Source organism: Herpailurus yagouaroundi, unplaced genomic scaffold (assembly GCF_014898765.1).
Source record: "Herpailurus yagouaroundi ecotype Mexico unplaced genomic scaffold, PumYag 185, whole genome shotgun sequence".
Taxonomy (NCBI): Eukaryota; Metazoa; Chordata; class Mammalia; order Carnivora; family Felidae; genus Herpailurus; species Herpailurus yagouaroundi.
Window position 1 is genome coordinate 14,817,096 of NW_024412416.1, and position 24,710 is coordinate 14,841,805.

A 24,710-nucleotide genomic window follows, 5' to 3' on the forward strand; every position below is an offset into this window, starting at 1 on the left:
GGGGCAGAGGGAGAGGGAGAGGGACAGAAAAATCCCAAGCAGGCTCCATGCACAGTGCACAGCCTGATGAGGGGCTCGATCTCACGATCCAGGAGATCATGATCTGAGCTGAAATCAAGAGCCAGATGCTTAACAGATTGAGTCATCCAGGTGAACTTCCTGAGATTTAAAAATATATCTACTTCTGACTTGAAAAAAGTGTCCTAGATTTAATAGGGTATCATAGGACATAGGCCTGTGGCACCTGTGGTTTTAGCAAAGTTCTTTTATTTAATTTTTATTTTTTTAATGTTTTTTAAAAATTTATTTTTGAGAGAGAGAGTCGGGTGGGGGGCCGTGGAGGAGAAAGAGAGACAGACACAGAATCCGAAGCAGGCTCCAGGCTCCGAGCTGTCAGCACAGAGCCCGACGCGGGGCTCGAACTCGTGAACCGGGAGATCATGACCGGAGCGGAAGTCGGACGCTCCACCCACTGAGCCACCCAGGCGCCCCTTCTGTTCAGCAAAGTTCTTTAAGGGACTAGATGTAGAGTAAATATCAGTACATAAATAATACTACCACCTAGGGCAATGTAGTTGACCTACCGCAGACTACAAAATGACAATAATGATTATAATAACAGATCACCTAGCCTTACAACAATCCGGTTTTTATATACCTTTTTACAAATGCAAAAGATGCCTGCCCAAGAGCGGCATGCGCACGGCTCCAGGGCCATAGGTAACAGGTGGCAATGGAGAGATTTAAATTCAAGGCTCACTCCAGAGCCCTATGCTTAATCAGGGAACCTGAGGAAAACAAGGTCCCCTCATGAAATCATTATCAGCCTCAGGCTCTCCCTCCACACTCCTTCTGGACCCCTCTCGTGTCAGAACTTTCAGAGGCCAGACTGCCTTTTCCTCTGACCGCCTGTCCCCCATGATCCTCCACGGTCGCCTACCTTCATGCCTCTAAACACGTGCTGTTGTGGAGAAAGTGGAGAAGAGGAAGGAAGGAAAAGTGTTGTTGCCGAAGGGGGACGGTATAATCCTGTCCTACCAATTCTGTAAGACTCCGTTCCAACCTTACCTTCTCCCTAAGCCTTCCCGATTGTCTCTCAAGTAGGCACTGGCCAAAGATCTGCCAGGTTCTGGTCGGCAGACAGCTGGAGCCTCTCCATCCGTGGCTCCCAAGTGCCTGTGAATGGTGAGTTTCATCTACGCCCCCACGCTAGACAGCCCCCCATCAGGACAGTTACAACGCAAGACACAAACGTTATCTATGGCCGTAGTTTCATCTAGACCCCGTTAGCAGCGAAGACGTTTCTGATAACAGTTTTTAAACCAACTAGCTATTTGTACGTTTTCAAAGAAGTTGTATGTTTATTTTTCTGAGTTCCTTAAGTTCAACTGTTGCTATTTATCTTGAAGTGAGACTAAATATTTTTCGATTTGGAATGACAGGCTGATATGGCCCAAATTCTTTTGCCCCGCCAAATTCCAATTTCTTAGAAGGATGCAGTTTGCAAATTTATTTTGGAAAGGCCAGTTGCCTCAGAAGGTCATTCTCAAGCTAAGTGGATTTATAAAGCCTATTTTTTTTTTAGGCTGTTAATCCTTTTTCCAATTCCCTAATGCTCATAACATAAAAAAAAAAGAAGAAGAAGAAAAGAAGAAGAAAAACTACACAGGCCCAAGACATACCAAAAATAATAACTTAAAGTTTCACGTCTTTATAGATTGTCCCTCCTCTCATTGGTGTTTGGAACACATTTTTTTTTTTTCAACATTGATTTATTTTTTGGGACAGAGAGAGACAGAGCATGAACGGGGGAGGGGCAGAGAGAGAGGGAGACACAGAATGTGAAACAGGCTCCAGGCTCTGAGCCATCAGCCCAGAGCCTGATGCGGGGCTCGAACTCACGGACCGCGAGATCGTGACCTGGCTGAAGTCGGACGCTTAACCGACTGCGCCACCCAGGCGCCCCTTGGAACACATTTTAATGTGAGAAGGAAAAATAATTCTATCACCAGTGATACCTTGAGTGCATGCAGGGACTTTTTTTGGTAAAGTGCTCAAATAGCTTTTCACTTGGTCTCTAGATGAGCAAGTAAAATAAACAGATGACAAGAAGAATATCGGCGTGTTTCTCTCTCTGTGTCAGACACTGGACACATATCATCTCATTTAATCCCCAGAGAAATGCAGTTTTAATTGCCTACCCGGGAACAGAGAAAGCGAAATTTGGAGAAAATGGAGAAACTGGTTACAATGACACAGAGATGATTAGGATTGAAAGCCGGGTGGTACGTCTCTACCCTTGAATACGGTGCTACGGCAATTATGCCAATAGGGCTTATGCTCAGGGCTGTCGTGGGGAGTGCAGCCGGGGGGCAATCCCTCGCTCCCTCTCCACCTGACCTCACACCATCAAAGGCTAAGGGTCACCAGCTTTCTGCCCATCTGGTTCATGTCTATCCAGCATGGGATTAGGGATGAATTGCTCTTCACGTAAACCTTTCTTTGAATATTAGATCGACCTAGGATGGCAATAAACCTATGCTCATCCTTTCAGTTTAAGGAATTAGAACTAGAACCTCTTTTGCGAGATGTGAATTGAACATGAAACTCTGTGTCTTGAGGCAAAAGCCGATGGACTCCTCGCAAGGATAATATCTCTTGTCCGTATCCGCTCTAACGTTTTGCTTAATTTGGTCGACATGGAAGCCTAGAATTCGGAGTTTTGAGAAAGACCTATGAGACTCGTTCCGTTCATTCCAGTGGAAGTGATCCAGCTGGTTGAGAATGTACTATTACCTTTAGAAGATGTTTTCCCACTGGAGTTAAACTGGGTTGTTTTGTTATTTACACCACGATCTGTATCACCAGTGTCGTTCTTAAAGTACACACCAACTCACCATCTGCAATCAGGTTCTTTTCACGTATGCATCCACTCAATAGTTGTTTATTTCCGCCCGGGACAAAAAATGACCCTGTACGTTAGGTGTGTGGTATCCGTATCACAAATGCTTTCAAGTTTGCGCATTGCCCTGGCTTCGGGCATGAGACACGCTCAGGTGAAATCTTTCCCCTCTGTGTAATCTTGTAAATGAGTGAGAGAATTATCAGCCTCATCTCCAAACACCAGTCTTAGAGTTTAGGCTGGCAGACACCAGCTGTTCGCTAAATACAAGTTTGTTGAAATGATGGAAGCCACCAGTAAATATCCAAATCTACTGTTTCCAAAATATCTTTGGAATGCAACATGTCTTCGGTTTAATAATCATTAAGGAGACTCGTGGACTCGATACCACGTTTGAAGAAATACTTAAGTAGTGACGACAGGCACCGTAGACCCACAACACAGCCCCGCACCCTGATTTGGCTTTGATGTACTCATTTTTTTTTAAAGGCACTTAACCATCGAGAGCTCTGCTAGGCAGAAAATGTACACTGCTGGTCATGAATGCTTGCTAAGCAGAAGATCTAATTTCGGGCCTCGGGTTCTCTCTTACACACCTTGGGGATCTCCTTCAGGATTTTCCAGGGCTCTTCTGCTGGTCTGCACATGTGGACCCGGGGGGGCAGGGCGGTCGCCGGGAACATGCTCTCGGCTGCGGATCCTTCAGAGTCCAGATCTCTGGGTTTCTTGCCCAGTACACCATCATTTGTAACAGCGGCCCCTAAGCTGGGGTCCTCACAGCTCTTGAGAACTCCCGAAGGGAGCAGTGGAAGCCCTACAATCTTTTCCTACATTTGGAAACACCTAAGAAACCCCACATTCATCAATGAAGCCACGCTGTGTAGTTAATAAATGCAGTGGGGGGTCCTTTTCAATTAAGGGAGTCGGAAGCAGATAACCAAAGAGGCCCTTGCACTTTGGCACAGAATATGCTCTGAAGAGCTATGGGAGAATATGAGCTGGCACGCACGTATTTTACATGGCCACGCGGGTGGATATACACACGCACGCGCCAGCTTCACAGAGTGTTAATAACCAATCGCCCTGCAGGTCCTTGTGGCTGCAGCCGCCTCCTTTAGGAGGCGCATGCATTTGACTGAGGTCATGGGCTCTCAGGTTTCCATAAAATGAACTCAACACAAGTACACAGAAAGGGAGGGGAAGAAAAAGAAGGGACAAAGGGAAGTAGGGGCGGGAGGGACCAAAGAAGGTCTAAGAATGATTCAGGCACCTGCTTGTGCCTCTGTAGCTTTAGGACACCTGACCTCACCTGATAATTCACCAAGATGCAATTGCAAAGTCAAGGCGTTTGCTAGGGGCCCCGCGGAAATGGCTTCCCTACATTGCAAGTGGGGAAGAAAAAAGGAAACCAGTTGTTCTTTTTCCAAAAGGACATAGGCAGACGGGGAGTTCTCCGGCACCTCCGAGTCAGCCGGGTCTATACGGGATTCAGGTTCCCGATTCCCGGAAGGTAGATGGCCTGGGCACTGGGACACATGATCTGGATGTTTGCGGATCGTGCTTGTGTCTACAGTATCGACAGATGTGATCTCGTGTCATCAGCCCGTGCTCTGACTCAGGGGGCTGCTGCAGGAGAGGGATCCCAGAGCTGACTCGGGCCTCACCCCCAGCACTTACCGGCTCTCCTGCGAGGCCGCCTTCTGTTGGCATGGCGCTCCCAGGCAGATGGGCACGAAAGCATCCTGCCAGGAAAAAACAGTATGTGCGTCGTGTGAGTAGTTTAGAGGGAGGCTTCCCATCCCAGAATTCCAGCTGAGAAGTTTGGATCATATAGTTCTATGCCTAGAAAAAAAAAAAAAAAGTGGCGACTCCCAAATCTTCGCCCCTTTCTATCTTTCCAGGATTTATTCTCGGGCAGGAAAAACACCACTTTGGCAGGAAATTGAGATTCGAAATCATTGTTGCTTCAGATTTGAGTTGTTAGGATTTAAGTTTTCAGATCGCTTTTCTCAGTGCCATAGAATTCGCTTTTTCAAAGGAAATATTCTTCAGATGCTCAGTAGACAGCAAAACTAAACAGCCAGGGAGGTTCACGGAGGGGTGCCCGGTGGAAGGAGAGGGATGTGTCCTTACCCGCCCCCACGGCCTTCTGGGACTTGGAAGAACACCTCTTAAAGGCTACTGAATGACACTGACCCCTATCAAACTGAAAATGTCCCCATTAAGGATACCCGTTTGCATACCCCCCAAGCATTCGTACCTATCGTGAACAAATGCCTAGATAGCGAAGCTTGTGGATATTTCCCTGTGAGCAGGCCCAGCCTTCAGGTTCAGTTTTAACACCATTAACTGAGCCCCTAACAGCACCAGAGACCTTCGAGATCCACCCATGAAGCCCAGCAGAGACTGATTTCGCTGACAGTATAGCCTTGGCTTCTATGTCAGTCCAGGACCTCACGGAACAAGGGGAAATGGAGAGTCAGATGGTCCGTCATACGACAGCTCCCCCAAATCTGGGCTATTCTTACCAACCCTGAGCAGACTGTATACCTTATGCCCCAGAGGCTGTCCACTGAGCTCAGAAGCTGCCCACAAACGTGCCTTGTTCAGCCCTCGGCAGAGTGTGATATGGTATGACAGGTTATATAAAATGAAGTATATGTATAAAATAAAATGCACACATAAACGAAACATGTGAAATATGTTATAAAATAACATGTGTATTTGGAAATTCTTTTCTTTTTTAGTGTTTATTTATTTTTGAGACAGAGAGAGACAGAGCGTGAGCGGGGGAGGGGCAGAGAGAGAGGGAGGCACAGAATCTGAAACAGGCTCCAGGCTCTGAGCCGTCAGCACAGAGCCCGACACGGGGGCTCGAACTCACGGACTGCGAGATCATGACCTGAGCCGAAGTCAGACGCTTAACTGACTGAGCCACCCAGGTGCCCCAATAACTTGTATTTGTAAAATAATATGCTTATCTACTCTATGCGTAATGTGTGTATATATGCATATATATCCAACAATTTTTAAATCTAGCGATTCCGTATATTACAATGATAGATAATGTGCCGAGTCAGGACCCCTTTTCCGCACAGAAACAGTAGCCGGAGACATGGCTTCTCCTTGAGATGTGTACACGTTCTGGGGTTTGGCTTACCAGCTCAACTTCACTCACTGCTTTTGGGGGGATTCAATGAAACACTGTATGTAAATAACCTCAAGATGTTCCGGGCACGTACTAGGGATGCAATAAAATGGTAGCTGCTTTTGTTTATTTGTCTAGCCCAATGAGGCGTGTTGAGTTTTCGACCCTGTTTTATACACAGAGTCTTCTAGAAACCACTCGCGAATCTCTATCACCTGCATAACAAACACCGTACCCGGTTGGGTATGTTTAGTGGCGTTAATGTCCAATACAGGAGAGTTTGGTCAAAGAGAAGGTAACGTCAACCTAAACATATATTACTAAAAATGTCTCTGCGTGTGGCTGGTTTTTTTTTTTTTTTAATTAAAAAAAATTTTTTTTTTCAACGTTTTTTATTTATTTTTGGGACAGAGAGAGACAGAGCATGAACGGGGGAGGGGCAGAGAGAGAGGAAGACACAGAATCGGAAACAGGCTCCAGGCTCCGAGCCATCAGCCCGGAGCCCGACGCAGGGCTCGAACTCACGGACCGCGAGATCGTGACCTGGCTGAAGTCGGACGCCTAACCGACTGCGCCACCCAGGCGCCCCGCGTGTGGCTGTTTTTTACAACTTCCCAAGTCAGGCAGTGAGATGAAAACAATTTATGAGTGACGTGTAGATGAATATAAATACATCCAGTGTTTATTCAATGTACAGGTGTCAGGCATTAAAAACACAAAATGAGGCAGATGCGATAACTGCGAAGCCTCAAAGACTCTTCCTGAAGAAAGAAGATTCAGTAGCGGGACTACCTGATGTAGCCCCACAGCTAACGTGAATTTTCCTCTTATTCGCCCAAATAGCGGTGAATTCCCCAAACCAATCCTACTGGAGGGCATGAGGGAGGACAGACATTAAGTGCAGCTTGGGGTGGGGGGTGGGGGGCGGTGGGAGGGGAGAAGGGGACACAATGACAAGGAAGCAGGAAGGAGTTATAAGCTCTCTTAGGAAACTGGGAAGAAAATTCAAGTTGGACTCAACTTCAACCCCTCTTGCCTGGTCCCTTTCCCCTCTCACCTTGGCCTTCCCACCACCCAGCAGATCTGCTTCACCTTCCTTCCTTCCTCCTCCCCCTAAGAACATTAGGTGTCTTCATGGTCTGTTAAACTTTTTCGTGTTACTTACCCCCCATGGCTTCAGCTGAATGCAATCTCATTGTGGTAAACACTGGGAAAGCGGAACCATAGGACCAGGCCATCAATGCCCCTGTGGGAGTTGTCTTTGCTGAGACATCAGGCAACCAGTTGGGGTATTGCGGGTCTAAAGAAGAAAAAGAAAATTTTCTGAAGTCCACTGCAAATGTTTACATTTCGGTGCCAATAGATGGTTGAGTCTTCGTTATTTTTGTATCCCCAAATCTGCCTTAGGGCTATGCCACAGTGTGGGCTCAGATAGATGTTTGAGTGATTGAGCAAATATAATTTGGGGGCCACTGGGTGCCTTCTATTAAAAAGTACAAGAGTACACCTGACTGGCCGCTCCTTCTCAGCCCCCTACTCTATTTTTTTTTAATTTTTTTTAAGGTTTATTCATTTCTCAGAGACAGAGAGACAGAGCGTGAGTGGGGGAGGGGCAGAGCGAGAGAGAGAGAGAGAGAGAGAGAGAGAGAGAGAGAGAGGGAGGGGCACAGAATCTGAAACAGGTTCCAGGCTCTGAGCTGTCAGCACAGAGCTGGACACGGGGCTCGAACTCATGAACGGTGAGATCATGACCTGAGCCGAAGTCGGATGCTTAACCGACTGAGCCACCCAGGTGCCCCTCAGCCCCCCCTTCTAGATCCTCTTCCCTTGTTTCATCTGTCATTGTTGGAATAACTTTGACTCTCACGTCTTCTCTGTGTATTTTCATTCGTATTTGATAGTCTTATTTCACTTCTTGGCTTTAAATACCAACTGTTCTTGGCTCCCAGAGTTCTATGTCTTGGCACTTGCCTCTCCACGGAGCTCCAGACTCATGAATCCAACAGCCTACTGGACACCTTTACGTAGATCTTAAATATGTACCTTAAACTTAATGTGGTCAGATCAGATCTCCTGGTTCCTCCATACCTCAGACTTCCATTCTCGCTCCTCTTAATTCAGGGACAGCACACTCCATATACCTATTTAGTATATGACTCTAGCCCCAAACCCACGTGTTCTTGATTCTTTTTTTTCCCCACACTGCCAACATTGGATCCACCAAAGAATCCTCTGTTTCCATCACCACTTCTTTCTGACTCCATTGCTATAATCCTGGTCCAAAGCACTCTCATCTCTCCTTCCAGAAGCATCTCTTGCTACTTCCATTATTCTAGAACCCATTCTATTTAAGCAATGTCAATAAGACCATGCCACTCCCCAGTTTTAAAACTCTCCCGCAACTTCTTAATGCATTTACCATGAAATCCAAACTTTATCCTGGTTTATCTGGTCCTACATGGTGCTTACCTTGTCTCATGCTGCTCACTCCCTTTTTCATTATGGTCCCAGCTCCACAATTGTTTCTATTTCCTTCTTTCTTTCCTTCTTTCCTTCCTTCCTCCCTTTCTCTTTCATAGGCTCCAAACCCATCACGGAGCCCAGCGTAGAGCTTGAACTCATGACCCTGAGATCAAGACCTGAGCTGAGATCAAGAGTCAGTTGCTTAACTGACTGAGCCACCCAGGCACCCTATTTCTTTCTTTTTTTTATTTGAGAGAGAGAGAGAGAGAGAGAGCATGAGCAGGGGAGAGTGGCGGAGAGAGAGAGAGAGAGAGAGAGAGAATCTCAAGCAGGCTCCACACTGAACACAAAGCAGGGCTCAATCCCATGACCCTGGGATCATGACTTGAGCCGAAATCAAGAGCCAGACGTTCAACCAACTAAGCCACCCAGGCACCCTCAGGTGCCCCATTTCTGTGTTCTTTAAACACAACAACTTTACTTCCACCTTAAGGTCCTAGAACCTGCTGCGGCCTCTGCTTAGAACGTCCCCATGCTTTCACACCAGCTATTTTATATAACCCAGGTTTCAGGTCAAACATCCATCCCATCCTCAGAGATACCGTCCTGACTGCCAACATAATACGCCGCACCTCCCTGCAAATATCTATGTCACCACCCAGGGATTTTTCCTTTATAATTACCAAACTCTTACCACTGTCTGACATTACCTTGTTCTTTCTTTGCATGCTTATTTATTTCACACCATTCCCCTTTAGAATATGGGCTTCCAATTCTAGAGGATCCTAACCCATCTCATTTATTGGTGTGTCCTCACAGCCCAGCACAATGTCTGTCCTCGACCAGGTGGCCTGTTGAACAAATACTCTGCATAGCATCATGCCATTGATCCTAACCTGAAGACAACACCAATGGTAGAGGCAACTTAAGCTCTCGCTCTGCTCTTCATGATCTGCTTGACCTTGGGCAAGTTATTTGACTTTTTCAGACCATAAACTGGGAGTTTAGGAAGGAGGCTACATCTAGCATCTTTGATGAAGTTGGAAAAAAAAAAAACTCTTCAAATGGAAGAAAGAGCAGAAATAGAAGACAAGGGCCTGGAATGTTGGTTAGGAGGAAGGTGGGAGAGAGTGAGGTCTAATATCTTGGGAGGAAATGTATTGGTGTATAGGTGATGGAAAAGATCTGTGATAAGGAAAGCCATTATCGCCCAAGGAATGGTAGAACTTGCAGTTATCCTATGAGATGGGATTTACCCCTGATATTTGGAATTTTTTTAAGTTTATTTATTTATTTTTGAGAAAGAGAGAGAAAGCATGAGCATGAGTGGGGGGGGTGGCAGAGAGAGAGAGCGAGAGAGAGAGAATCCCAAGCAGGCTCCCCACCATCAGCACGGAGCCTGATGTGGGGCTCGAACTCACAAGCCATGACATCATGACCTGAGCTTAAATCAAGAGTTGGAAGCTTAACCAACTGAGCCACCCAGGCGCCCCTGGAAATGTTTTTTGTGTCCCTGTCTCTTCCATCAGAATGAACTACCCTTGCCTACCACATGAATGAAGTGGAACACAATGACCTAGCCCACAATCTGCACCAGAAAATCATGTTTTGTCTGTATCCGTTGTCTTGAGAGTAGGGAAAGTGGCTCCACGGGGTGAACAGTGACAGAATATTAGAACTGTTAATGAATACTGATTTTGTGTCATTCTTTTCATTACGATTTTGCCTATGTTTAACGCTCATAACATTTTATTAGAGTAATGCGTGTCAAACACCTATAAGAGCATGTACCCAAAGCAAATCCCCATACAGCTGTAACTTCCTCTTTTGCCTTCCTGATAAGAGTTTTTGGTCAAACTTTAAGATGTGACTAGTTTTCATGATGCCTATGACTCCGTATTCCCCCTTACATTTCAATTCTATTTTTAAATGTAAAGATAACGTTTCTACAACTAGATTAATGTATTCGTTAAGAAGACAGCCCCGGGGCACCTGGGTGGCTCAGTTCGGTTAAGCGTCGCCTTCAGCTCGGGTCACGATCTCACAGTCCGTGAGTTCGAGCCCCGCGTCGGGCTCTGTGCCGACAGCTCGGAGCCTGGAGCCTGCTTCAGATTCTGTGTCTCCCTCTCTCTCTGCCCCTCCCCTGCTCATGATCTGTCTCTCTCTGTCTCAAAAATTTAAAAAAAAAATTAAAATTAAAAGAAGACAGCCCCTGTCTCACACATCCACCATCAGCCTGTTTTCCACAGACACCAGCCGAGTATCTTACAGTATGACCGCCCCCCCCCCCCCACCCAGGACTCCATGAGCTCTTGTTGACTGATGGACGGAGATTAGAAGAGACCACCACCTCAGAGACCACACTGTGAGAGGGAGAAGTAGGGCTACAGAGTTTGTTCTCTATGACCTTCCTTCAAGAAAAGTGGAAGAGAGGGGTGCCTAGGTGACTCCGTTGGTGAATCCGACCCTTGATTTCGGCTCAGGTCGTGATCCCAGGGTTGTGGGATTGAGCCCAGTATCAGGCTGTGCACTGAGCATGGAACCTGCTTGAGAGTCTCTCCCTTTCTCTGTCTCTCTCTGTCTCTCTCTCTCTCTCTCCCTGCCGCTCTTCCCCTCGCATGCTCTGTCTTTCTCTCTCTCTCTCTCTCTCTCTTTCTCTCTCTCTCAAATAAAAATTAAGAAAAAAAGGAAAAAAAAGAAAAGTGGAGGAGTGCCCTTTCTTAAGTCGGGATTTAGATATGCTTCACTGTTGCAAAAATATCCTGAAGAAATTTTATGATTTTGGTCAAGGAAACCAAGAACGAGTCCCAAAGGAACTAAAATGTTTGCCATCTATAAAATCTCATCATCATCACTGTCGTATGTATATGTGTGCATGTATATATGTTGGTTTTATTCAACATGCATATCCATTTTTCTATATATACCTTGTAGTTATATATATGTACATATACACACATACATATATGTGTTATAATAACACGCGTCTCTCCCACATGTGAGACATACACATGTATTACACACACACAGACACACATACTACTGTCAGTTTTGGTATCTTTCAGAGTCACCATGATGCGTCATTTTTTAAGTCAACACCAAGGCACCTGTGATGTCACTATAGCTTTGGTATTATAAAATATCCTATGAAAGCTTTTTTACCTACCTTCATTTGTGCTCCAAGTGTTACTAATTTAATTGCTGGAAATGTAAATAGAAATTAATGAATACTTTTTTCCAATTGTCATTTTATGGATTGGAAAATGGTAAGCATTTCTTTTGCACATCTATAATTATTTAATGATATCTACATAAAGGCTTTTAATTATATGGGAATAGTGATAATAATTATAAAGGCCCGCACTCAGCTGATAAAATATATATTGCTCAAGAAAAATTATTATGTCCATTAAAAATGAATCATTTCTGCCAGTGAATGGCTCACATGACATTTTTCAACATTTGAAACATAGGCAGTGTTCCGTTTTTACACTGATTGAAGACAAAACTTGCTGGTTGGTGAAATCTGAAAATTTTTTTTTGGCTCATTTTTTTAACCCCTCCTAAGATTTTTATTTATTTTCTTATTCTTTTGGTGTCAGGTATATGCTTACCCGATCTCAAAAGGATGGTCCACCGAAAAACTGGGGGTGGTTTTCCATGTCGAACTTTAGTTTAAAATTGCTAATGTGGAATAGGGGAATTGGGTGTTACTACCCTTGTGTGTGTGTGTGTGTGTGTGTGTGTGTGTGTTTACCAGCAACCGAACTACAGCTACCGGTGGAGAAAGTTTTGTCCCATCTTTTTCCTCTAAACCGCGATGTGGACATCCAGATTTCCATAACTTTCGTATATATTCACCAATATCTGTAACATCAAGATGAATCAAAAATCTAGTATGTATGCGTTTGATAACTTCTAAAATAGTGTTTTCTTCGGATATACAGCTTGCACTAAAATCGCAATAAATAATTCCACAGAGGAGACCATTATGGTTTAAAAATGACTTAAAATGGAGAATTTCGTGTCCTGAGGTGAGGCTGGCAGTTCACCGAGCCACACGAAAAGACATTATTGCAGGTGTCACTAGCAGAGTCTTACTACAATTTTCTTTGTTTCTGCGAACTTACAAAGGAACCATTTATTTTTACAAAGCCATTTACCTCGTTTGGCCTACTGCAAAGAAATACTACTGAAATAACCTCCTGAAATGAGAATGTTTCTATACTGCATTTCAAAATTGGGGTTCGAGGAGTGGGGAACTGAAGAAATTAGGCTGGTCAATGCGATTCGTGTTTCAAAAATAAAAGAGAGAGAGAGAGGGAGTCCAATTAGAAGTATCCTGGGGTTATTAGCGATAACCGTGCTCATATCCAATTAAGATGAAAAGCATTTTACCAGCTTAATGTGCCACCTCTGGCAGTGTGGGTTTATTAGTTTTATCAGATTTGAGAACTGAAACTTGAAATGATACGTATGCAGGGTACCAAAGAGACACCGTTAAGACTTCAAGAGATAATTGGAATGAAATGAGATGCCTCAAAAGTTGTTGATTAACAAGTAGTGTGGATTTGGGGCTGGGGAAGAGATGGGTCACTCAGACAGTGCTCGAAAGGACTGGACTCACTGGGTTGTACAATGACATTCTGAAGACGAGAAGGTTCTTCGACGTCCAAAAATGTGGTAATATCCGTATAGGACGAGACACTTTTCAAAACCCGTGATGCACCTTCTCCGTAAGAATTCGAGTGCACAAAAGCCATTGTTTGTGATGAATGTCAGGCTTCTTGTTTTCCCTTCCAGATTAAAGGATATAATAACTAATGATTGGTATTAATATTTAATAAGAAAATCTCTTGTATTATTCTAGAGCTTTCCAAGATGGGCTACACCACCAGTACAACTTATTTTGTTAATTAAGTTTTATTCCTTTATGTTTTCAAACAATCACACGAGCCTTTCAAGAACATTATCTTTACATTTCTATACCACCCATCGGAGTGTCACAGAATGATTAAAAGCAAACAAAGATGTACACAATAAAGCTTTCCACTTAAGCAGCAATAAAATCACTGTTGCATTGCTTCAATAGACATCTCCTTGACTAATAAAATTCTTGTCACTCATTTCTGAAGCTGGTGGGGGAGAGCCTTTATCGTGCAGGCATAGTGTTCTGGATGCTTGTCTTTAGTAAAATATTCAGTGCACGGTCAGGAATGCGTAATGGAAATTGTCGGTGAGATGGGGCCCGTGGCAAGTCCTGCCCTGGTGACCCGTGGTCTGATGCGAGCAGTTCTTCTGAGAAACACAACAGTATTCCTCTGCTGAAGTGTTTGAGTCCCCTTGTAAAAGACCTCTTCCATGATACTAAGGAATAAACAAGAGAGGCTGGGGGCAGGTGTGGCCCATCCTGGGAGAGAGAGGGTAGCACGATCAAGGAACGAAACACGGGCCACCTCCGCTAGATCAGGAGATAAATGGAATGTTCATGAGGTGAACCGTGTTTTGATGGTTTCTTGAGGAGATAATTTCTAATCACGTCTGTTTCTTGGGAGTCTTTCAGCTTCATAAAGGAAGGTACGTACTACAACGTTGGCCGCATGGATGTTTGTTTCTGCCAACTAGAAAGCCAGGGGCTCTGAATATACCTCGTGTTGGCACTGGTCACACGTAACCACATATAACTCTTCTAGAAAACAAAGCAAACCTTGAGATTAAAAAAAGGTCATGAACTTTTGTCATATGTGCATATATACACACACTTCTCCCAGACTTTTTCAATCGATGTAGCCTAGGGCCAAAAGCAATGGTTACCAGTTGGTAGTTTTCAAAGGGCAACATTTATGTGGCTTGAGGAATAGCATGTATTTTAAATATTTCCGAAGCTATATGTATTTTTTAGGTGCGGTCGTAGGGTAGCCAACTTGCTTAACTAGCATCGGTCACCTTCTAGGCTAATGTTATGATCAAGATGGTGTGAGAAGTAGTGAAAACAAGGCTTAACGAATCGATGGGGTAACCATATGTGTACATAGTTTAATTTATAAAAAAGAATCTTACATGTTTGGGTTTTCCATTATTTAACAGTTAAAATTTGACTTCCAGAAAAATCCTAGGGGACAGATGTGTGTTTCAGATGATAGAAGAATTGAAATAACTATAGGATAAAGGAGGAATAGCATTGGAGACAATGCACATTAATTGTCAGACTCATTTGATGTCATCAAGAAATTTAAGCTTTATCAATGTTCGAGTGGATCCCTACGAAGTTCCATAAGACCTAGTAGGAGAGTGTGGTTTGATATTCCTGCCTTTTCCTCCTCTCAAATGAAATGCAGAAAGGTGGGGGAAAATGGAACTGAATTTATTCATTATAAAAAAAAAAGGCGCCATACTGAGAAGCATTTCATACAACCACCCTTGAGACAATGAAGATAAGCCTGGAAGTTGGGATTGGAATTTATTTTAAGTCCTATAGGTAGCAGTCTCAATTCAACTCAAGCTATGAACATAATAAAAGCCTTGAAACATTCATTTTGGGACATATCCATTGCATCAAATCAAGAAAACTCAGATAGCTTATTTTTGCTTACCTGATTTTACTCCATCCAAAGGAAAAAAAATAGCATTATCATAAATATTCTTCCAAAAAATTTTCTACTTGAAAAAGAAAAACCTAACCCCAAAAGCAAAGGCAATAAAAGCAAAAACAACAACGACAATAAAAACTGGTGAGACTACCTCAAATTTAAAAAGCTTCTGGGGATGCCTAGCGGGCTCAGTCGATAGATCATGAGACTCTTGATCGCAAGGTCGTGAGTTCAAGCCCCATGTGGTGCATGGAGACTACTTGAAAATAAATTAATTAATTAACTTAAAAAAATTCAAAGCTTCTGCACATCAGAGGAAACCATCCATAAAATAAAAAGCTAGCCTATGGAATGGGAGAAAATATTTGCAAATAATGTGTCTGACTGGGGGTTAATATTCAAAACGTACATATCAAGAACTCATAGAACTCAATAACAACGGAAACCCAATCTGTTTAAAGAATGGGCAGAGGAACTAAATAGACATTTTTTCCAAAGAAGACATACGCATGGCTAACAGGTATATGAAAAGGTGCTCAACATCACTAAGCACCAGGTAAATGCAACCCCAAACCACAATAAGATGCCACCTCACACCTGTTAGGAAGGTCATCCCCAAACAGACAAAAGACAGCCAGTGTTGGTGAGGGTTTGGAGAAAAGGGAACCCTTGTGCACTGGTGGTGAGAAGGTAAATTGGTTCAATTATGGAAGGTCCTCAAAAAATTAAAAATAGAACTACTCTAAGATCCAGAAATCTCACTTTGGGGCACATATTCAAAGTAAGTGAACACAGGGTCTTGAAGAGATGCACTCTTGTATTTATTGCAACATTATTCACAATAGCCAAGATACGGGAACAAACTAAGTGTCCATCAATGGCTGAATGGATAAAGGGGATATCCTTTACCCATATATATGGATATATGTATATAACCAAATAGTGTCTTGTGTGTTTGCGTCTGTCTGCTTTAGTTACCAATTGCTGCATAACAAATGCCCACCAACCTAGCAGTTTAAACAATACATATTTATATCTATTATCTCTTGTCTGTGGGTTAGGAATATGGACACACCTTAGCTGAGTCCCCTGCTTCAGGATCTCTCACAAGGCTGCAATCTCGATCCCGTATTACCTGAAAGTTCGTCTCATCCGAAGGTTCGATTGGGAAGGAGTTACTTCAAAGGTCACTTATGCGGTTGCCGGCATCATTCAATTCCTTTCGGGCTGTTGGATTAAAAGAATTAGTTCCGACCGGGCCGTTGGTCAAAGGCTGTTCTCAGCATTTCGCCACAGAGATCTCTGCAACGTGGCGCTTTGCGTCCTCAAAGCCCGTGAGGGAGAGTTGGCTTGCCAGATAGAAGTTACCAACTTACATAATATAATCACAGAAATGATATTCCATCACCTTTGCTCTATCCTTATTGATTAGAAGTAGGACTCGGGCCCACACGCAAGGGGAGGGGACTATGCAAGAATAGGAATACCAGCAGACAAGGATCATTGGGGACCATTTTCTACTCTTCTCACTGTGGGTCTGTGGTTGGAGGTGTGAAAATAATCTGACAAACGTTGGTAAGGTGTATTTACATAGAAAAGCCATTTCTGGACATGACAGGAGATATTTAATCTGCCAGGTTATAGAAAAAACAGTTCACTTTTAATAACTCTTGGCTTTAAATAGCTTTTTATTTACAGGAACTTATCTGATTTGGATATTTCTGTAATTATCAAAAAATATTTAAATTTGTTAGATGTTAAAAACAATCGTTGTGCTGTCCCTCATGGCTTTCATAAGTCCAAATTTAATCGAATTTACAGCATCTTACTGATGTAATGTGTACATAGTTTAACCAACCACCATATAATTTCCTTTGGAAAATAAAAAATCTATTAAAATATGGATTTTACTGCATTTCACCTTTACATCTGCCTCACAATATACATGTGAACAACAGTAATTATGTGATAGAAATGTTCTTTTACTGGTAATAAAGAGTTTTTATTTGAAAAATATCCCTATTCATCTCTTTCAAGAATGCATTTAAAATGAGCATTGCTTAATGTATAGAATTGTCAAATTACTATGTCATACACCTGAAACTGATATAACATTGTATGTCAACGATACTTCAATGGTAAAAATTTTTTTGACTTATTTTTTTTTTGAGAGAGAGAGAGAGAGAGGGAGACAGAGTGTGAGCGGAGGAGGGGCAGAGAGAGAGGGAGGCACAGAATCAGAAGCAGGCTCCAGGCTCTGAGCTGTCCGCACAGAACCCGATGCGAGGCTCAAACCCATGAACCTCGAGATCATGACCAGAGCTGAAGCTGGAGGCTTAACTGACTGAGCCACTCAGACTCCTCAGTGATAAAAAAAAAAAAAAAAAGTTGTTTTAATAAAATAATTAAGATCAAATGCATGTATAAAAACGTGGAATCGCGAGGAAGAGAGGCTGATAACAAAAGACACAGTAGGCGGTCAGTCTTCTGATGACTGTCAATGCCCCAGTTTGCTAATATCTGCCCAGAAGTTTCCCCAGTTCACTAATGCTTTTGGCTTCCCAGCAAAAAGTCCATTCTGGTGGCTGAATGGGGACGGGACCCAGGGTTCCACCTTCCCCCAGGCTGGACCTCAATTTGCCATAATCAGCAGCTTGAATTACGGGTTCAGCTGACGGAAATGTGTTCTGTCTTCTGGCCAATAAGAGGCTTCTTTCCATTACACCTCCCCCTGCCTTCCTTGTCTAGACGAGAGGAGAAGAGGGCAAGAAATTAATGCCTTTTTAAATGGGCTGACCACAAACTGAAACATTTGTGAATAAAATGGAACTTAACGATAAAGCACCGGACTGCCCAGCTTTATTCTCATTAAAGAGGAAAGTATTTATGTATCCAGTAAAGGTTTAAAAATAACGAAGCAGCTAAGCAGCACCAACTTAAAGTTGGAGAAATAATGAATCTGCAAATCATTATTGATTAAGCGGTGAATTCCAGATCCCTTAGCCTAAGAAAAGGTCTTGACCCTTACTTTTTTTTTTTTTTTTAATTCTATTTTGTCAAACGAATTCAATTCAATCAGTAGTACTGAGCACTTATCCGATCCACGGTACTCTAGGAAGGTGGGAACATACTCAGATTCCGTCTGTGGCCTGCTTCCCAGGAACATAGTTTGTCTAAGTGATGTCAGGGCTTTCTTCCAATCCAGCCCGACTTGCTCCTCAAGGCAGAAGTCTAGGTCATTCACTTATAGAGCATTTTGTCCTATGGCAGTGCGTGTACATGTTTAGCCCCTAGCAGGAATATCTTGGTTCCATCGGGGAAGCCGACTTCCTCCAGAGAGTGAAGAAGGAGGCGTAGTTTCCACGTACACAGGATGGGTAGAGTCCTCAGCTCTAGGCCCCTGGACGCAGTTTTAATCCGTTTCTTCATCTACCGAAATAAAAACTGAGACCCTATTTGACATAAATCTTGAGAGGATTAAGTGAGGTAACACTAGGTACATGTACACGGTATATAAATCCTGCCTCATTTTCATAGTAAATGGCAGATCGATCAATATACAATGAAGAGAGACGAGTTCGCATTGATTAATCTACTTCTGAAATCGTCTTAATAAAGTTCAGCTGCAGGTATATGGGCTAGGAAAAATACTTGGGCCATAAGATCAGAATCCTTAGTGACAACTGCATTCCTCGAATTAACCCTATACACGTTACTTTAAAGCGGGCAAGCGTATATTTACAAGGAAGAGCGTCTAATTTTTCTCACGGGTTTTCTCTGTGTTTGCGATAGGAACTTCTGCAATATATCCTCTTGTGGCTTTGGCCGTGCTTAATTCAGGGCTTATGATGAGCCAGGCACGGAGTCGTTTGTGGACCATATGATCTTATCTTCGTGGCAACTCCGTGCGTTGGTACCGTTCTTCGCAGATGAACAAACTCTGATGTAGGAAGACGAGGGACTCTGCCCCAAGTCATAGAGTGAGTGCGCCCGGAGCCTGCCAAAGGCCAGGCGTCTGTTTGGTGTGGTTTGGGCTTGGGTTTGTTTGCTTTTTCGCTTTGTTTTGGTTTTTGGTTTTTGCCACCAGTATATTGGGATAGCACAGGTTTTGATGCGCTGACCCTGAGAATCTTCAGAGAAACCTCGAGTGCGGGCGTAGCTGTTTTCATTGAATATAAGTAAGAAAAGAGAAGCAAGTCGTGCCGTTGATCAGTGCTACAACCCTGACCTCAAAAGTCCTTCCTTTTTCATGACGCTTCTGATGGAAATAAAATATTAATAGCATCCTGTTCGAAATACTAGCTTCTGATATTTCTCCATATAATATAGGTCTTTGGCCACATTTCAAGGGCTTCTCTTTATTTGGCATTCATACTTTCTCCCTTTCAAATTCTTTGTCTTACCAGCGTTTCTGGATGGCTCTTTCAACCCATTCAAATCCCGATGACAGCAACACTTGCCTCTTTCTCTTCCAGCTCCGGTGATTACCACCCCTCCCAACACAGGCTCAGTCACACCCTTCCAGAACTGTGCTTGGCCACCTTTGGCCCCTCGAGGGCTGTCACCACGGCTCAGGGGCATCAGAGCCCGGATGCCTGGAACATCACCTAGGGACACAAAAGAGTTCACGGAAGACAAAACACGTAAACACAAAAGAGTTCACGTAAACACCTGCATGAGTCACAGTTGATTCCACTTCAAACACACTTTATTTTTTTTTTTTAATGTTTTTAATTATTTTTGAGGGAGAGAAAGAGCATGAGTGGAGGAAGGGAAGAGGGAGGGAGAGACAGGGACAGGGAGACACAGAATCTGAAGCAGGCTCCAAACGCAGAGCCCGATGCGGGGCTGGAACTCACAAACTGTGAGATCATAACCTGAGCCGAAGTCGGAAGCTGAACCGACTAGCCACCCAGGCGCCCCCAAACACGCTTTAAAAAAAATCTTGGGGCGCCAGGGTGGCTCAGTCGGTTCAGTGTCTAACTTCGGCTCAGGTCATGATCTCACGGTTCATGAGTTCGAGCTCCACGTTGGGCTCTGTGCTGACAGCTCAGAGCCTGGAGCCCGGTTCAGATTCTGTGTCTCCCTCTCTCTCTGACCCTCCCCCGCTCGTACTCTCCGTCTCTCTCTCAAAAATAAATAAACGTTAAAAAAAATTTTTTTTTTAATCTTTCTTGGTTTTTTTTTTTTTTTTCCAGTTTGGGTAAGGATGAAGAATTCCTTGAAACAAACATGCCTAAAAAAATATTGCACTTACACATTACAAATGGGGGAGGAAAAAGGAAAACAAAATATTTCCTATAGCCTGGGCTAGCCCACTTTTGCCATCCTGAGTTACCTAAGATATGGGCTTGTATGAAAGATTTTTACGGGTGTCCTTTTATTATTTTTGAAACCACCGTCTTACACACTATTTTGAAAGCAACAACAAACAGTAAGTTGTGTTACCAACACTATGAAATATACGAAAACATCATAAAAACAAAATTTTAAATCAAGTTTTTAAGATTCATTTGCTCACAAACACTACTTTGGTTATTATATATTAGATATTAGATATCTTCTCATTCTTGGGAAATGATTAGCACACCTTGGGAAATAAAATCTGAGGCCATAAACTTAAAACATAATGCCTCACAGGATCAAACAGGGACCAGATCGCTTCAGCTAGGCTCTTCGGTGAAAAGTTTACAGCGAGTTTTGTACATCATGGCGGCGGGTGCAGTGAATGGAGAGGCAAGGGGTAACTGAGTATGATTTCATCAAAAAATGCGCTTCTGCATGAAATCAAAACCGCCTCCAAATTGTGTGACTGTTGAGTTAAAACTGGTGTCATCCTCTCCCGAGAGGACACAACTTTTAAAATAATCCAAAATATTAATTCTCCAAGAAAAACTACCCAATGAGGACTTTCGTTAATGTGGTAAGATTCCCGCCCCCCCCCCCCCACACACACACCCCTGCCCACCGCCTTCCTTCCATCTGAATATTTAACATAAGAGAAAAGTCCTGCTCTATTTTTCTGCTGGAATCACATCAGTTTCTGTTTCTAACCTAGGAAGAATGTGGTTGGGACTGAAAAGCCCCCTGTCCTATTGTTAGACTCCCCAGCACTGATCCTTGCTTTTAACATCATAATGAAGGATGCTCTTTAGTGGATTATCTTGAGAAGGGATTAAGCCCTTCAAGTCTTCTAGGGGGCAAGGTGTTTTGAGCCCTAAATACACACCAATTGCCTGCTTAACTTTTCATCTTATTTTGAAAACTGCCCAGCTGGAATTCAAATTCTTTTCCATAGAGCTGAATTTTATTAGTAGCAAAGTTGGAGTTGGGGAGGCGGGTAGCAGATGCTATATATAAGCACTGTTCTTTTAATCTCGTGGGGCCAAATGTTTCAGATATTCCACTGAGACAGGCACGTCAGGATAAGACTCAATCTAAACTTTGCTGTAGACTTCTGCCCGTGCTTAAATCCTCACCCCCCCGTCTCCCAGGCCCATCACTTAAGCTTTCAAGAAGACCATACTTTTACTAGAACTCTACCTTTAAACTCCGTTTGGTCCACAGGATCCTTGCTTCCTGGCTTTTAACATTATCATCAGCTGTTTTGGTTTTTTTTTTTTAAGTCACACTGAAACTTGAATTCAAATACCTAATAAACACACACGCGCGCGCACACACACACACACACACACACACACACACACACTTGAAAAGAGAACTAATTGCGCTATAATTTATAATCAAGTGGTTTCTTTGGCCTCTGCTTCTTATCTTAATAACCATTTATTTCTGTCTGCCTGTTACATTAATACCGAAATCTTGGGTTTGATTTGTATTCACCTTACCCCTTCCCTCATTTCTGTTATTAACGACCCCATTGTGTGATCGTATGATTTGCCAGGAAACCAGAGAGTTTTAAAATCTGTTCTTTCTCCTGCTTCTCGGGTAATTCCAACTTTTTTCCTTAAGAGCTTGTAACTTTTCCTTTGTTCAACCGAGGACTATTCTTGTGGCTGAAAACACTCATTTTCCAAGTGTTAAAATGTGCAAAAATTCCTCTTCAACAGATACACGACAAAACTTTTTCTTGGAACTTCGCCTTTCAACGTGATTTTTTTTTTTTTAATCAAATGGCGATATGTCAAAAAGAAGGTATACATAAATTCAAAAATGCTCTGTTCGTTGTCTAAGAAGTTTTACACGTAGGTACAGCAAAAATAACAATGAAAAGATCTTGAGAAAATGAAGTTTCGTGATTTTTTTTTTTTTTTAAACTCAGGGCAGCCAGGTGCACTTTCCTGTGAACAAAATGGAATGAACTCGTATTCTTTGTTTTATATATATAATAACTGTATTCCAGGGGCTATGCTTTAATTGTAAATAATCCCCCCACATTCTTTCAGTGTAAACTCTTTAAAGAGTCATGAATTTTATTTATACTCTCTCTCTCTTTGAGAGTCTTTTGTTTATTTGCTGTTTCGTTCTTTGTGAAATAACACTCCCAGAGGAAAATCCCCCGCTCTGCTTAAGGAATTAGGCCAGAGACAAAAGCAGGGAATTCTTTAAGCCTTGTTTTGTGCTAAGAGAAATGTTTGACATTTCTGTGGAGAGGTGTTTAGTTTGGATTCATTAGGTCTTAGGGACTCTTTTCTCTTTTCTCGCCTTTCAGATTGTCACTGTTTTTTTTTTTTTTTTTTTTCTGTGTTTGGTAGACTGAAGAGAATTTACCAGGGTGTAATTAGGTTTCCTACGTTCGAATAGCAAAAATCCAGTTGCTTTAAATGGAAAGACCAAGTGTTCCTTTCGCTCAGCAGGCCCGAACCTGAATCCCACTTTCTGATACCCGGGAAGAACATGGGGCGGAGGACGCTGAGAAGAAAAGAAAGGGCTTTCACAGAAGTCGTTGTCCTGATTGAAATAAATACCTCTCTTGTAAGCATCTTTAAACAGTTACTTGACCATCCGTCCCCTAGTTCCACCCAGGAAGGCTAAGCCATTTGGCCGTCCTGCGCTTTGTCTAGAAACACCAAACGAATTCAGTTTTAACCTAAGTTTCAACACAAAAGGAAATTTTAAAGTACCTGCTTTTTATTTTACGACACGTTGGCTGGGCTCCGTTCCCTCCCAAGTTCATCTAAAGGATATCTACCTCCTGATGCGTTTTTGCCAGATCATTTGCCTTCTGCTAAACAACAGAGATATTTTGCTAGGTTATGAGCGTCATCTCCTGAATTAACAGAAGCTCAAATATGTGGTAAGTCCCCAAATCCTAAAGCCAGAAATAACGCTCGGTCTTCTTTTTGCCTTTTCTTCTTGGATGTGACATTCTAGACTCGACCACAGTGAGTTGCTCTCTTCTTTTTACTCTCGTTGGCATCAAAGCAGGGAAGGAGGGGAGCCAAGGAAACCTTGAAGGCCCCGCTCAAGAACCATTCAGAGATGAGCGAGCATGAACCACACAGACCGTACGAGCTCTTTTCCAACGAAATGCCGACTGATGTTCCAAAGCTTGCCAGTCTCAGCCCAAAGGCCCCCACTTTCGGCCTAAGAAACATGCCCTCCAGTCACTGTTGGGTTTTACGTTCTACATTCACACCACACCTCAGAGAGTGATGAAGTTACCAAGGCGGCCGAAGAGCCCCAAGGCCAAACCCTCACCGGTGACATCTTATTGGGACACAAGCTTTCTCTCTCTGGCTGGCTGATGATAACCCTTTGGCAGATCTGGCTGAGGAAGCATTAACCAAAAACAAAAGACAGAAACACTACAGAAAGGTCTAGCGGCCGTGATTATATGGGAGAGAGACCAGATAACAGCATCGTTTCAACTAGTGGATTGCACCCTTATCAAGGGTGTCTCTCCAGCCCTCCCCCACACACCCCAAAAAGCACTGATTTGTCTTTACTGAAATTGTGGGGACCCTGTCAGCCAGGTCAGTCTAGCCCCATAAAGAAGGATGTACATAAAGCGCTAACTCTCTTCAGCTTACTTTGTCGAGGGACACTGTCACCTCGTGTCCCAATGGATCCTTTTCCACCGGACGTTGAACTCGACCATGGTTGTTAAAATTTATTCGAATCTTAATATTATGTAGTAGACTGAAAAACTCAGACTGTTATTGCCTCTTCTTTTTGAAAACCTGGGTTGTAAATTTCAGTTCAATTTCCATGGGGATCTGGAGGTGTGGATCGCAGTGCCCCGTGATTTAGAAGCCTCTGAGAAATGCATACGTGTGTGTGTGTGTATATATATAATTTAATAAAAGTAATGGTCGAAATCACTGATTCTCTAAGAATGGTAAAAGGTAAATCCCTCAGACTTTGTTCACTGAAGGGATAGCAAGATAAACGTCTGTCAAAAGATATGAATATCAATGAATAAAAGAAAATATGTAGGACATTAAGAGAAAGATTTAATAAGCCAAGGATAACCTTAGGTTGAAATTGAAAAGTTTCTTTTCTTTTTTTTTTTAATTTTTTTTTTCAACGTTTATTTATTTTTGGGACAGAGAGAGACAGAGCATGAACGGGGGAGGGGCAGAGAGAGAGGGAGACACAGAATCGGAAACAGGCTCCAGGCTCCGAGCCATCAGCCCAGAGCCTG

General features: G+C 43.0%; 2 long non-coding RNA genes across 4 annotated transcripts in view; one reads left to right on the plus strand and one right to left on the minus strand.

The window, feature by feature from the left end:
* Positions 1-13,425: 13,425 nt before the first annotated feature.
* The window catches only part of LOC121042466 (uncharacterized), an 18,636-nt gene continuing 7,351 nt past the window's right edge, over positions 13,426-24,710 (minus strand). The window contains exons 2-4 of one of the 3 annotated variants that reach the window (XR_005796237.1): positions 19,507-19,710; positions 16,239-16,330; positions 13,426-14,202 (exon numbers count right to left, since the gene is read on the minus strand). This is a non-coding gene — a long non-coding RNA (uncharacterized LOC121042466). Of the gene's footprint in view, positions 14,203-16,178; positions 16,331-18,131; positions 19,711-24,710 lie in introns of those variants that run through there. The other 2 variants (XR_005796238.1, XR_005796236.1) reach the window with 2 other exon arrangements.
* The window catches only part of LOC121042467 (uncharacterized), a 209,713-nt gene continuing 202,910 nt past the window's right edge, over positions 17,908-24,710 (plus strand). The window contains exon 1 of the long non-coding RNA XR_005796239.1: positions 17,908-19,083. This is a non-coding gene — a long non-coding RNA (uncharacterized LOC121042467). The remainder of the gene's footprint in view (positions 19,084-24,710) is intronic.